We start from the raw sequence: 12,301 nt of genomic DNA, 5'->3' as shown, positions 1-12,301 counted from the left end.
TAAAACCTTTCTGATTGCTCTGGAGAAGATACATCAAAAGATCATATAATGACACTTTGAATTTATGGGCTTATACTTCAAAACATATAAATATCCATATTTATTTGTGTTATTTGAGAAGATGGTGTGGTGGTGTAGGTCAGTATTGGATTATTTTAGATCCACTCTCAATGATGAAGATCATTGGAGGACACTCTTTGTAAGACACTTGTGGAGAAAAGATTGCAGAATAAGAATGGACTTGAAATTAAGAGCCATGGTGGTGCAGTGGTTAGAATGAAGTATTGCAGGCTAATTTTGCCAACTACCAGCAGTTCAGTCGTGACCAACTCAAAATTAACTCAACCTTCCATCTTTCCAAGGTTAGTAAAATGAGAACCCAGATTGTTGGAGGCAATATACTGACTCTGTAAACCATTTAGAGAGGGTTATAAAGCACTATGAAGCAGTATATAAGTCTAAGTGCTATTCCCATTGCTAAAAGTAAGCATACATCATGAAAAATGTATGAATATTTCTAATGTATATTGCCACCAATCTCATATATATGACTGAGTAGCTTACAACAATTAAACAATGAGAAACAACAACTGAACAATACAATTTAAAACAATACAAAACAATACAAAATAATATAAAATCATTAAAAATGAATTTGTAGCCAAAGAATCACATCTACCAATAGAATTCAATAGAACCATTATGCTGACTCCATCCATCTCCTGCGTCCCCATGCCTGTTGACAAAGCCACATTTTCAGGGTCATTCCAAAGATTAGTAATGCTTTGGGCAGATAAGGCAAACACTATAACAAAACAATATCATCAAGTGATATTGAGGCCACTTTACAGAAATGGAAGTGAGTAGTTTTCAATAGCTTCTGAATGGAAAATATAGAAGCAAAACAATGTGTGTCATGCTCTTCTCCATTTTTTTTACAAAACAGAAAGCTCTGGGAATCAAAGATCTATGGATGACTTTGTACAAAAGTCTGTAACTTCTTTGGGCTAAGCATGATGTGGGAATACAGCTGTAGTGGTTTGCAAACCATGGATGATGGCTTAGCAATGTACAAATTCAGGGACTGCAGCTTGTTCAAGCATTGACTGCAAAATAACCATGGTTTAACACAATATGTGTAGACTGTACTACTACTAGCTGTAGACTGTATTAAGTTAGCACCTGAAAACTGAGCAAAAAGATGTCATTTCCTTCCCTAACACATCTATTGGAACAAATAAAATATGAACAACAAAAGTTAAACCACTTATTCCAAGGAATTTACCATCTCCTAGAGTGTGTCCCAAAAATTTGGAGCCTTTCTCAGAAGTTTTCTCACCCCCATCTTCCTCTGCCTGTTCTTCTTCCACCTTGTTTTCCGTCCCTGACGGATAAACGATGATTGATTCTGGCCTGGAATCTTTCCTCCTCTTTTTCCTTTTTTCGGTGCTGGCTTCTCCCTCGAAGGTCACAGCCGTAGCCACAGCTCTATGTAAGGAGTTGCAAGGAGAGCTCTGCCCCTTGTTCTTGCTCTTCCTAGAAATTTGGGCTTCTGGCCCACAGTTACTCTGAACTCTTTCACTGGGCATCTTCTTGACTTTTTCTGCTATCTTCTAAAATGCTTTCTCTTCCCTTATGTGCCAAAAACAATCATTGGAAAAGGGACGTGTTCACTTCAGCAGTACAAACAAATGCAGCCTTCCCAGCCTTGAATGAATTCCGTCTGCTCTGAATCCTAAAAGTGAGAAGAAAAGACAGAAAATGCTCAGGAAAATGTGACCCAATTATGAATATAAAATGAGCAGCCTTGAGATGAATTTAAATCAGCATCCAAAGTTAATACTCTTGCTGGAGTCACGCTTACCACAGAAAGACATCTGGCTTTGCACGTTGCATTAAGCCAGTTACTCTGGCTTTAGAACCACATCTGAAGTCCAATGTGTATGTTGATTTGTACAATGTTTATAAATAGCCTCTGGCTGGGGCCAAGATTTTGAGATGGGAAAGAAGATTTTATTTCTAAGGAGTCCAGAGAATTTCCTTCCCTCCTTCCCAAACCTCAGGTGAATTTATTTAAGAAAGGAACAGATGAACCTGGTATTTGTAGTATCTGACTGAGAGACTCTCAGGCTATTAAGAGGCCAGAATGGAAATCTTTAAAAAAAAAAAAAAATCAGAAGTCAATAAATAGCAAGCCACTTTGCTAATGCTCCGAAGAAAACTGTATGGTTTGCCCAGTGCAATTCTCAGAAATCAAGTTCGACTTGAGGGCATTTTAATCTTCTTATTGGAAAAGTATATTGCAACCCTTCTAAAACTCTTTTTGTTTGGTAGCGGATAAGAAAAGCACATTGTTACCCTGCATACAAGAACTTACACTGGACTATTCAAAGCAACTGTTCTGATTATCTGAACAGTGTTTGCAAAAATTAGATTTGAATATCATCTTCCTGAAAAGCTATTTCACTTCCCTACCAAGAAATGTATAGATTTCATTTGTTCTGGAAAAGGCTGAGTAGGCTGAGCCAGGTTAGCCCTTAGATCAGTGATGGCTAACCTTTTCTGGACCGAGTGCCGAAAGTGTGCTGCGCGTGCGCGATACCCCCAAATGCAATACGCGTGCAGCCCCCGCACATACTGTCCACATACGCCCCACCCTCTCTGCACATACCTTGCCCCTGCGCATGCGCAGTAGAGACCCAAAGACCAGCTGGCTGGTGGGATGCATGCACGCATGCGCAGCGGAACTGAACTGGGGCAACGGCTTGCGTGCCATCAGAGAAGGCGCTGCACGTCATCTCTGGCACACATGTCATAGGTTCACCAACATGGCCTTAGATGATAAAGCAGCAAGAGGTCGCAGGGGACTCGGAAGCTGAAAATCATCTCACAAAGCACTGACAAGCTTCTTCCATATCTAGTAAATGTATCTGTTTATGTATAGATGCTGAGTGGAAATGCTGAATCCAAGGATACTTTATTTTTTATCTTATTAAGTGATGTAACAAGTCAGGTTAAAGACTTGTTTCAAAAGAACATTGCCAGCAGTAAAGAGAAGAATAGAAACCAAATGAAGAATAAGACAATCACCAGAGCAACTGAATGGTATGCCATTGAGTTATATGACTCAAGTCAGTGTGATTGGCTTAACAAATAATGACTTAGCTAATCAAGGCTCAGCATGATGCATTATCTCACTTTTGTTGCTTGACCACAGCAGAAAATTTCAACCAATTTCAAACTGACCACAGACACCAATTCCAAAGCAAAGGCAAGTTTGTAAATATGGCCAAGTTTGCTGGAGCACAGTTTATTGAATCACCCATCTTGTGATTTCTAAGCAGCCTGAGCTTTAGCATGAAAGCTGCAATGTCAATGGGCATGCAATGTGCTAAGCCCGAAACCAAATAAACCATATTATGCTTTGTGTAACGTGCAGAAGTGTAAGATTACCAGATGGGAGCACATCATTTTTGGGAGGTATTGTTTGTATCACTGTGCAACAATGATATTGAAGAAATGTAAGACAATAGGAAAATGTTCACTCAAGTGATATAAAGGGCAAAAGAAAAGGTAAGCATCTTATTTAAAAAAAACAAAAACACAGCCCAATTCCTTCCAGAATTGTGGCTGTTTGATAAAAAGACCCATTTTGCACTTTCATAATCTAATCATTTGTGTCCAGTTATGTAAATCAAGATGGTCTAATCAGAGAAAATAATTTCTCTGTCACTAATATAAGTCAAACTTATCCTTCAGAAATTCATTTTGCCCTTACTATACTTTCATTGTTTTTTCTGATACTTACTTCTGGGTTTTATTTCTTTAGCCTTTGAGAATTTCCTTGTAGAAACGTATGTAAACTGTTTTTTGTGTGTTCCTTATATATCTATTTGAATATCTATAACTTTTTATGGTAGTACATTTAATCTGAACTGATTAATTTTGTTCATACATCTCTATCATTGATTTTTATTTATTTATTTTAAACCACATTCACTTGAGTTCAATATTTGCAGTAAAAGAAGGGGAAAGTAACCACTCTTTCTCTTATGAATTGAAAAAGATCTAGTTTATTTGAGTTTATGAGAGACTGATTAAAATGAAGGAGATTTAAGTTACTCATTAGTAATTTAGAACACTTGACTTTTATTCTAACCATTCTTAAATCTGAGTTGAAACCTGTAACATGGAGATAATTTCTATGCAGAATAAAAATAATACATAAAACTGTTTTCATATACCAGGAAGCATATAAAAGCTGCCACTAAAATATAGATGCTGTATGTGGATATGTCTATTCATTTTATGCCTTTGTTTTAAATTGTCTGCTTTTATTTAAGAAATAAATTAAAGTGATAAGGCTTCTAATGAATTACACAGGCTTGTCTGCTTGAGGATATTACTCAAGATTTGGCTTTCCAGTTTGTGCTCCAATGAACCTGTGCACACAAAAGCTAGGTTCTCACATTGCTATTTAAGACAACCTGAGACTCTAAGGTAAACGTGCTTCGCAATCCACCTTTGGATTATAAATAATGGACAAAAAATAACAGCATAGCTTCCCACCACTTGAAATCTCCGACAAGCCCTAAAAATCAGCTTTATGAAGTTCTTTGGGGGGGGGGGGGAGAAATGGGATGCTGGTGGAGAGAACCATTTCTTAAAAGGAGAAAAATGTGGTTGTCCTTCCACGGGCAACAAAATTCTGTCCTCTCTGCATTGTCACCCACCTCCTTGCTATCCATCTTTCCCTCAAATGCTATCGTTACATCCTCCAGTCACCTCTGCCTTAGTGAATTGCACGAATCCAGATTGTGTAAATGCTCCTATGCCCATTTTGAAATCACTGCGTAGGAATACCTCTTTTTCTGTACATGTCTGTATAAATCTGCCTTTGAGAAAATAAAAGGATTAGGATTTCAAAGAAAAGAATGTGAACGAAGAGAGATACTGTAGAGACAGTAGCAGCAGCAGCTTAGTTAACAAGCAACAGACAATAGTCTCTCTATTGCAAAATAGAGAGAGTCACTCATGCCCTCGTCATGTCCCGTCTGGACTACTGCAACGCTCTCTACATGGGGCTCCTCTTGAAGAGCACTCGGAGGCTCCAACTGGTCCAGAATGCGGCCGCACGGGTGGTTATGGGTGTGAATTGGCGCGCCTACATAACACCTCTCCTGCGCGAGCTGCACTGGCTTCTGGTGGTCTTCCGGGTGCGATTCAAGGTGTTGGTCACCACCTTTAAAGCGCTCCATGGCTTAGGACCGGGGTATATACGAGACCACCTTCTGCCATCAACAACCTCCCACAGGCCAATACGCTCCCACAGAGAGGGGCTCCTCAGGGTGCCGTCAGCCAAACAATGCCGACTGCCGACACCCAGGGGGAGAGCCTTCTCTGTGGGGGCACCAGCTGCCCCTAGAGCTCCGTCTTAGCCCCGACCTGCATACTTTTTGCCACGCCCTTAAGACCCTCCTATTCCAGCAAGCCGGCCTGGCCTAATATGAATTTTATTATGGGTGTATGTGTGTTTTAAATTTGCGGGCCAATTTATATTGATTTTAATTTGGTTTTAAATTTTATAAATTGATGTGTTTTAATATGGCTGTACACCGCCCTGAGTCCTTTTGGAGAAGGGCGGTATAGAAATCTAATAAACTTAAACTTAAACTTAAAAACCCCAGGGAGTGTTCGCTGTGAAAACAGGGAATTTTTAGAAATAGGGGATTGACTGTTACTATGCAGAATTCTTCCAGTGGGCTTTGTTGAAGTTCTTGCCATTTCTTTAGATAACTGCCTATTGCACAGCACAATCTGCATACATTCTTTAGAAGAATCTTGATAAATTAGAAGTGTGTCAATATACTAAATGCAATGGGATGAGGATTACAGTGTACGAGCATTCGCAGACGACCTGGTTGTGACTTTGACCCAACCAAAAATTCAGTTATAGTTTTAATGGATATATTTAACCAATATGGACAAGTCTCTGAATTTAAAATTAATGCAGGGAAAAGAAAGATAATAATTAAAAATATGGTTACAAGTCAAAAAGAAGAAATTGAAAGAATAATAGGATTTGAATCAGTTAAGAAGGTTAAATATTTAGGGATTTATATCACAACATCAAATACGAAATTATATAAGTGTAATTATGAAGTACTGTGGCAAAAAATCCAGAAAGAGATGGAAAGTTGGAAAAATTGCAACAATCATTGCTGGGAAGGATAGCTGCAGTAAAGATGAACATTTTGCCAAAGTTTTTATTTCTTTTTCAAATGATACCAATACTGAAAAAAGATGGAAATTTGAATGAATGGCAGAAGGGTATTACCAATTTTGTGTGGGCAGGAAAGAGACCAAGGATAAAACGAAAAATAATGCAAGATATACATGAAAGAGGAGGTCTCAAAATGCCTAATTTAAGATTGTATTATGAGGCAGCTGTACTCTCAGCAATTAGTGATTGGATTAATTCAACAGAAGAGAGAATATTGAATATTGAAGGTTATGATTTGTTATATGGATGGCATGCATATTTACTATATGATAAAAAGGTTGATAAGAATTTTAAAAGTCATATATTAAGAAATGCTTTATTACGTGTATGGAAAAAGTACCAATATAAATTAAATAACAAATTACCTGTTTGGACAATACCTAGACATATGATAGAGAATATAAGTGTGGAGCAGAAACAAGATGTGACTACTTATAAAGAGCTTCTTATTTTGGAAAGAGGTATATTGCAATTAAAATCTTTAGAGGTATTAAAGGAAGAAAGGAAAATTCAAACCTGGTTTAGTATGGGCAATTGTATACTAGGTGGAAAGAAGATCAGAAAATTGGTATTTTGCAAAATGATGAAAACTTAATAAAACAAATCAGAGATCAAAGTCCAATGCATATTAAAAGGTTGTATAATGCATTGATAGAAATAGATTCAGAAACTGAGTTAGTGAAGGATTTTATGATAAAATGGGCACAAAACTTTGGGGAATCAATATCTATGGATGTATGGGAGAAAATATGGGTTAGAAATGTGAAGTTTACTCAAGCCCAAAATCTAAGAGAAAATTTTTACAAAATGTTTTATAGATGGCACTTAGATCCCCAAAAGTTAGCCTGTATGTATCCGACTTTACAACCTACATGTTGGAGATGTAAATGTGATGATGCTACGTATTTTCATGTATGGTGGACATGTAAGAAAATTAAGGCATTTTGGATTAAGATATGGTGGATTATACAAAATATTCTTAAAAGGAAGATAAAATTTACTCCACAGTTGTTTTTATTGGGTATAATTGAAGGATGTACAGTTATAGAGACTAATTTGATTTTGAATTTAATAACAGCAGCCAGACTTTTGGTGGCGCAATATTGGAAGAAGGAAGAAATACCTACTATTGAAGAATGGACATTAAAAGTAGCTAATTTGGCAGAGATGGCTAAAATTTCTGCATATTTGAAGGACCGTTCGAATGAAAGATATGTACTGAAATGGAGAAGATGGATTGAATATATACAAAACAAATACGGGACTAAAAAGTTGCAAATAGCTTATGAATGAAATATTTAGATGATTTTTTTCTTTTTCTTTTGATATTTTAGTATCTATGGCGGAGTTAAAGAGTAAGGGGAAGTTAAGAGCTTACAGTTAGTTTGCTTATGTTAGATTATGTTTGTTAAATGCAATACCCTGTATTTTGCTCTGGGAAGTCGGGGGGGGGGGGGGGAGGGAGAGGGGAAGGGGGGGAAGGGGGGGAATTTGTTTGTAAAACATTTTAAAACTTTTCAATAATATATATATATATATATATATATATATATATATATATATATATATATATATATATATATATATATACATATACATATACATACATACATACATACACTAAATGCAATGGACATGCTGTAATTGCCCAAAGAAACATTGAGACAATTTGAAATGTAAAAAATAAAGCAATTAAGTGATTTCACACAGGAAAACCTATGTTTAAACTAGCATCACAATTTCAAGAGAGGTTCAGCACTGGCAGAAAACCTTAGAAATAGTAATATTAATTTTTACACGAATTTGCAGATGTCAAACATCTATGTCTCTCCCCAATTCAGCTATTACCAATGAAGACTTAAACTGACTTCCCAACCTAATGTCCTCCAGATGTGATGAGGTTCAGCTTCCACAAGTTGGTAATGCTAAGAGGAGAAATCCTAATGCATCTGGAAAATCTCACATTGGAAAAGACTGGTTTAAACCACAAATGCCTCAAAGCACTTTTGGGGGAATCTGAGTTTTAGCGTGTTAAGTGTTTCAACATCGGGATGGCAGGAAAACCTTAGAACGGTACAAAGAAACAATTTAAAACAGATCCAACAATGAATTTCTAAACACAGTTAGTTTTGGGGAGTTAGTTGAATCGATGCTGAATTTATGCTTATTTAATTGTTTATTTATATCATGTTTATTGTTTTTATAAATAACTTAAGATGGTGACTATACTTAATATTCCTTCCTCCTCCTATTTTCCCTACCAACAATAACCTTGTGAGGCAAGTTGGGCTGAGAGAGTATGACTGGACCAAGCTGGAAGGACAAGAATCAAGCTCCTTGTTTGTAGCCTGGTGCCCTAACCATTAGATCAAATTGGCTGTAATTGTTGAATAACCGTAGATAAAAACTATATTAAAGTTTGGTTAGATGTATGATCCCTCTTATTATATGATATTGAGCAAAATAATACTTCTTAAGCATAATTTTACAGATTAATCTTGTGAAGCTGAACAAACTTCTTGGAACCCAAAACTGCCTATTATTGAGATACTAGTACAAAAAATAAAGGTTGGTTCATGACATGGACATGAGCATGTAGTGAACTTGGTATGAAAGTGATCTGCTGTTGACTTCTGGAATGGTTTTTTTTTCAATTTCCCAGTCTAGCTTCTTGCCCTGGGATTTTCATTGAACTACAAATTAGGTCTGATATTGCTTAATCTTTTGAGCCAAGATCACCTATTTTATTGGCTTCTCTTTGGAGTTTTGTACAAAAGACTAAAATGATAATATCTCTAAGGTTTGCAAATTTTGATATAGCAAGTAAAATCACATACTGCTTGCAAAATGAACTATTACATATGAAACCTGTACAGTAGCACTTCAGTATTTTTTTAATGTGCTCATATACAGTATCTAAGCACAGTTCAAAGCCTATTTTTACAATATATGTCTATTGTAAATTAAAAATGATAGATTGTTCATGCATCTTCTATCAATTGAAATTACCGTATTTTTCGCAGTATAAGACACACCTTTTTCCCCCCAAAAAAGAGGGTGAAAATCTGGGTGCGTCTTATACTCAGAATGTAGCCCCGCCCAGCTTCTCAAACGGAGGTTTCAGAGGCTGAAAAAAGCATCAGAAATGAAGCTTCAGAAAAGAAGCCCCCAAACAGAGCTTCAGAGGCTTTTTTTTTTCTGAAGCTGTTTCAGAAGCAGAAAAAAAAAGTTTTTTCTGAAACAGAGTTTCAGAATTTGAGAGGCAGAACAAAAAGCAAAAAAAAGCAAGGCACAGAGCTCACAACCAAGGAACCTGTTGCTAAAATTCACCTCTGGGAACAGCTGATTGGGGATATTTTGGGAGGCTGATCCACCTGCTAATCAGCTTTTTTCTTATTTTCCTCCCCAAAAACTAAGGTGCGTCTTATACTCCGATAAATACGGTAATACTTTTCAACGGAGATAGCTTAAACATTCATTTGAAATTCTCCAAAACTAAATTATTTTATATTATGCATGAATGTCCTGGACCATAGTCCCAATAAAGTGCAAGAAACATGTTAATTGAAAAATAAATATAAACCAATTAATCAACAAATAGCAAAGCAATGCAAACTTGGGTAATTTACTTTACGGATACTATACTGCTGTGGAAAACAGTAGAAGCACATTTAATGCAGGGCAATACCAGTAACTCTTTTTAATGCTCCTAAGCTATGAAAAGTACCATTTACATCAAGCTATGGGAACTTGCAGCTCAAAGGAAAACTAGCATTCTTAATGATAAAAGACCTAGTTTTTCTAGCCCAGATTAATGTTTCTTATGGGACTAATAAACTATGTTATATACTCCATCTGAGACGTGATGGACATATAAAAATAATAAAATAGGATTGGTATGCATTATCACAGTGTAACAGGGAAGAAGATGTAAAACATTAGTGTTTCTCATCTTTAGCTACTTTAAAATGAGTGACTTTAACTCCAGAATTCTTCAGAAGCATGGTTCAAATTCACACATCTTAAGTTACTAAGGTTAAGAAACACTGTATTAAAGTAGTTTAGAATAAGCAGGTTGTTGTGACCTAGGTTTACTGAGTCATTACAAGACACAATAAACCTATTTTATTGTAACAGCTGAGAATTACGTTCATTCCCAGCTAAGTCCAATTAGTTGCAAAAACAAGTCCTTTGGAAGAAGTCCTTTGGGATAATCACCAGCCTTTATCTTCTTTGACACCCTGCCAAAGTCCTTACTTGGCAAAGCCCCATGAAGTTCAAAAACAAACAAGAGACGCCGACTGGAAACAGAGTTAGCAACGTTGCTTTCCTGCAAAAGGCCCCAACTGCCTTTTTTTCCTCTTTTAAGCCTTATAGGAGGGGCCAATCATCTCCTGGCCTTACTCCCAACTCATCCCTTTTGCTTTAGCTGCTCTTGCCTTCTGGCAGCTCTGCGGATGCGTACACTAGGAACAGGCTCCTCCTGTTCCTCTGCCTCTCTGCTGTCCAAATCTGTCGGCTCCAGAGTCTGTGCATCCCAAATGGCCATGGCCCTGGCCCTGGCCCTGCCTCTGATGCAGAGCCCTTGTCCAGGCCTTCCCCAGACTCCAGGATTGGCTCATGTTCCTCCCAGCCTCCTCACTGTCCGACTCTGCTGCCAGCTCCACAGGCTGCTGGCGGACCACAAAGCAGGTAAGACTAGATAAAGCATTAGATGAAGATGGCATGTAAATATTAAATCCCAGTATCCTCAACTTTCCTTTATTAGTTAATATCAGGTGAAGGATAGTTAAACCTTTTCTACCACTCTCCGAAATAGGAAGCTCTCAGCAAAGCAAATCAGGACTTTCAAGAACCAGGTTCAGCAGTTTTGCCTTTGAGCAGATGTCAGGGAAAGTAAAATCTTTAATTGTTACAGTTCAATCCAGTGGTGGGTTTTAAAATTTTTTACTACCGGTTCTGTGGGTGTGGCTTGGTAGGTGTGGCATAGCTTGGTGGTGTGGTTGGTGGGCGTGGCAAGGGAAGAATATTTTAAAATCCCCATTTCCTCCCAATCAGCTGGGACTTGGGAGGCAAAGAATAAATGGGGGCGGGGCCAGTCAGAATATGTGGGTTTTGGCTGCAAAAAGTGTGTTTTGCAAGGAGCAGGGAATCTAAGAATGAACAGCTGATTAGATTCATAGCTAACCAGAAGAAAATATTGACGTCTTCTTTCTCCTTCTAGACCTCACTGCTTTCCTTTCTGTCTATGACTTTGCCTGATACAACCAAAAGTAAAGACAATTATTTGAGTTTCCTTTCTCTCTCAGGAAATCCTGATCACAATCGGTTGACTTTTCTTCAGTGGGAAATCAGAAATTTGTAAGCTGGGGGGAAAAGGGCTGGGAGGGAAAGCCTTTTGCTTTTGTCTTCCTCATACTGTTCAAGACTATAAGATTATAAAGGAGGAATGAAAGAGGAATGCCACTGGTCTTGCAGGAATGAACACATAACTGTGGTTTCCATTTTAGTAATGGATGGGGTTCTTCAGGCTGAAATAGTTAAGAAGTGAATTGGCTAGCTCCCATTCATATTATAATAAATTAGATTCTGAAGTGAGTATTCCCATTCTTTCTGGCTTTTTAATTGTACTGTATATTGCTTTGTATCAGGGGTGGGTTCTACTTACCTTTACTACCGGTTCGCAATGGGACTTGCTGATTACGTCCGGGTCAGTGGGCGGAGCCTCCCGCCGGTTTTATTACCGGTTCGCAAGAACTGGTCCGAACCGGGGGCAACCCACCACTGCTTTGTATGTCTATTTATGTATATGAAATGTCAGTATGTTTATTTCTAGATAAGGCAACATGTGATTTAGCCTACTGGGAGTGAGAAATGGCTCTTTTGCCATTTTTTATTGGCAAAAGAACTTTTGCTTCTTCTACTATGCAAACATTCCTTCCCACTCTAGCCCAGGTAGTACCTACCTATATATCTTGTTTTACACAGGAACAGTTCACGGTAAGCAAGCACTGGTAA

This window comes from Pituophis catenifer, unplaced genomic scaffold (genome assembly GCF_029215685.1).
Source record: "Pituophis catenifer annectens isolate HBS135680 unplaced genomic scaffold, rPitCat1.0.hap2 SCAF_1, whole genome shotgun sequence".
NCBI classification, from domain to species: domain Eukaryota; kingdom Metazoa; phylum Chordata; class Lepidosauria; order Squamata; family Colubridae; genus Pituophis; species Pituophis catenifer.
This window is presented reverse-complemented; position numbering follows the sequence as displayed.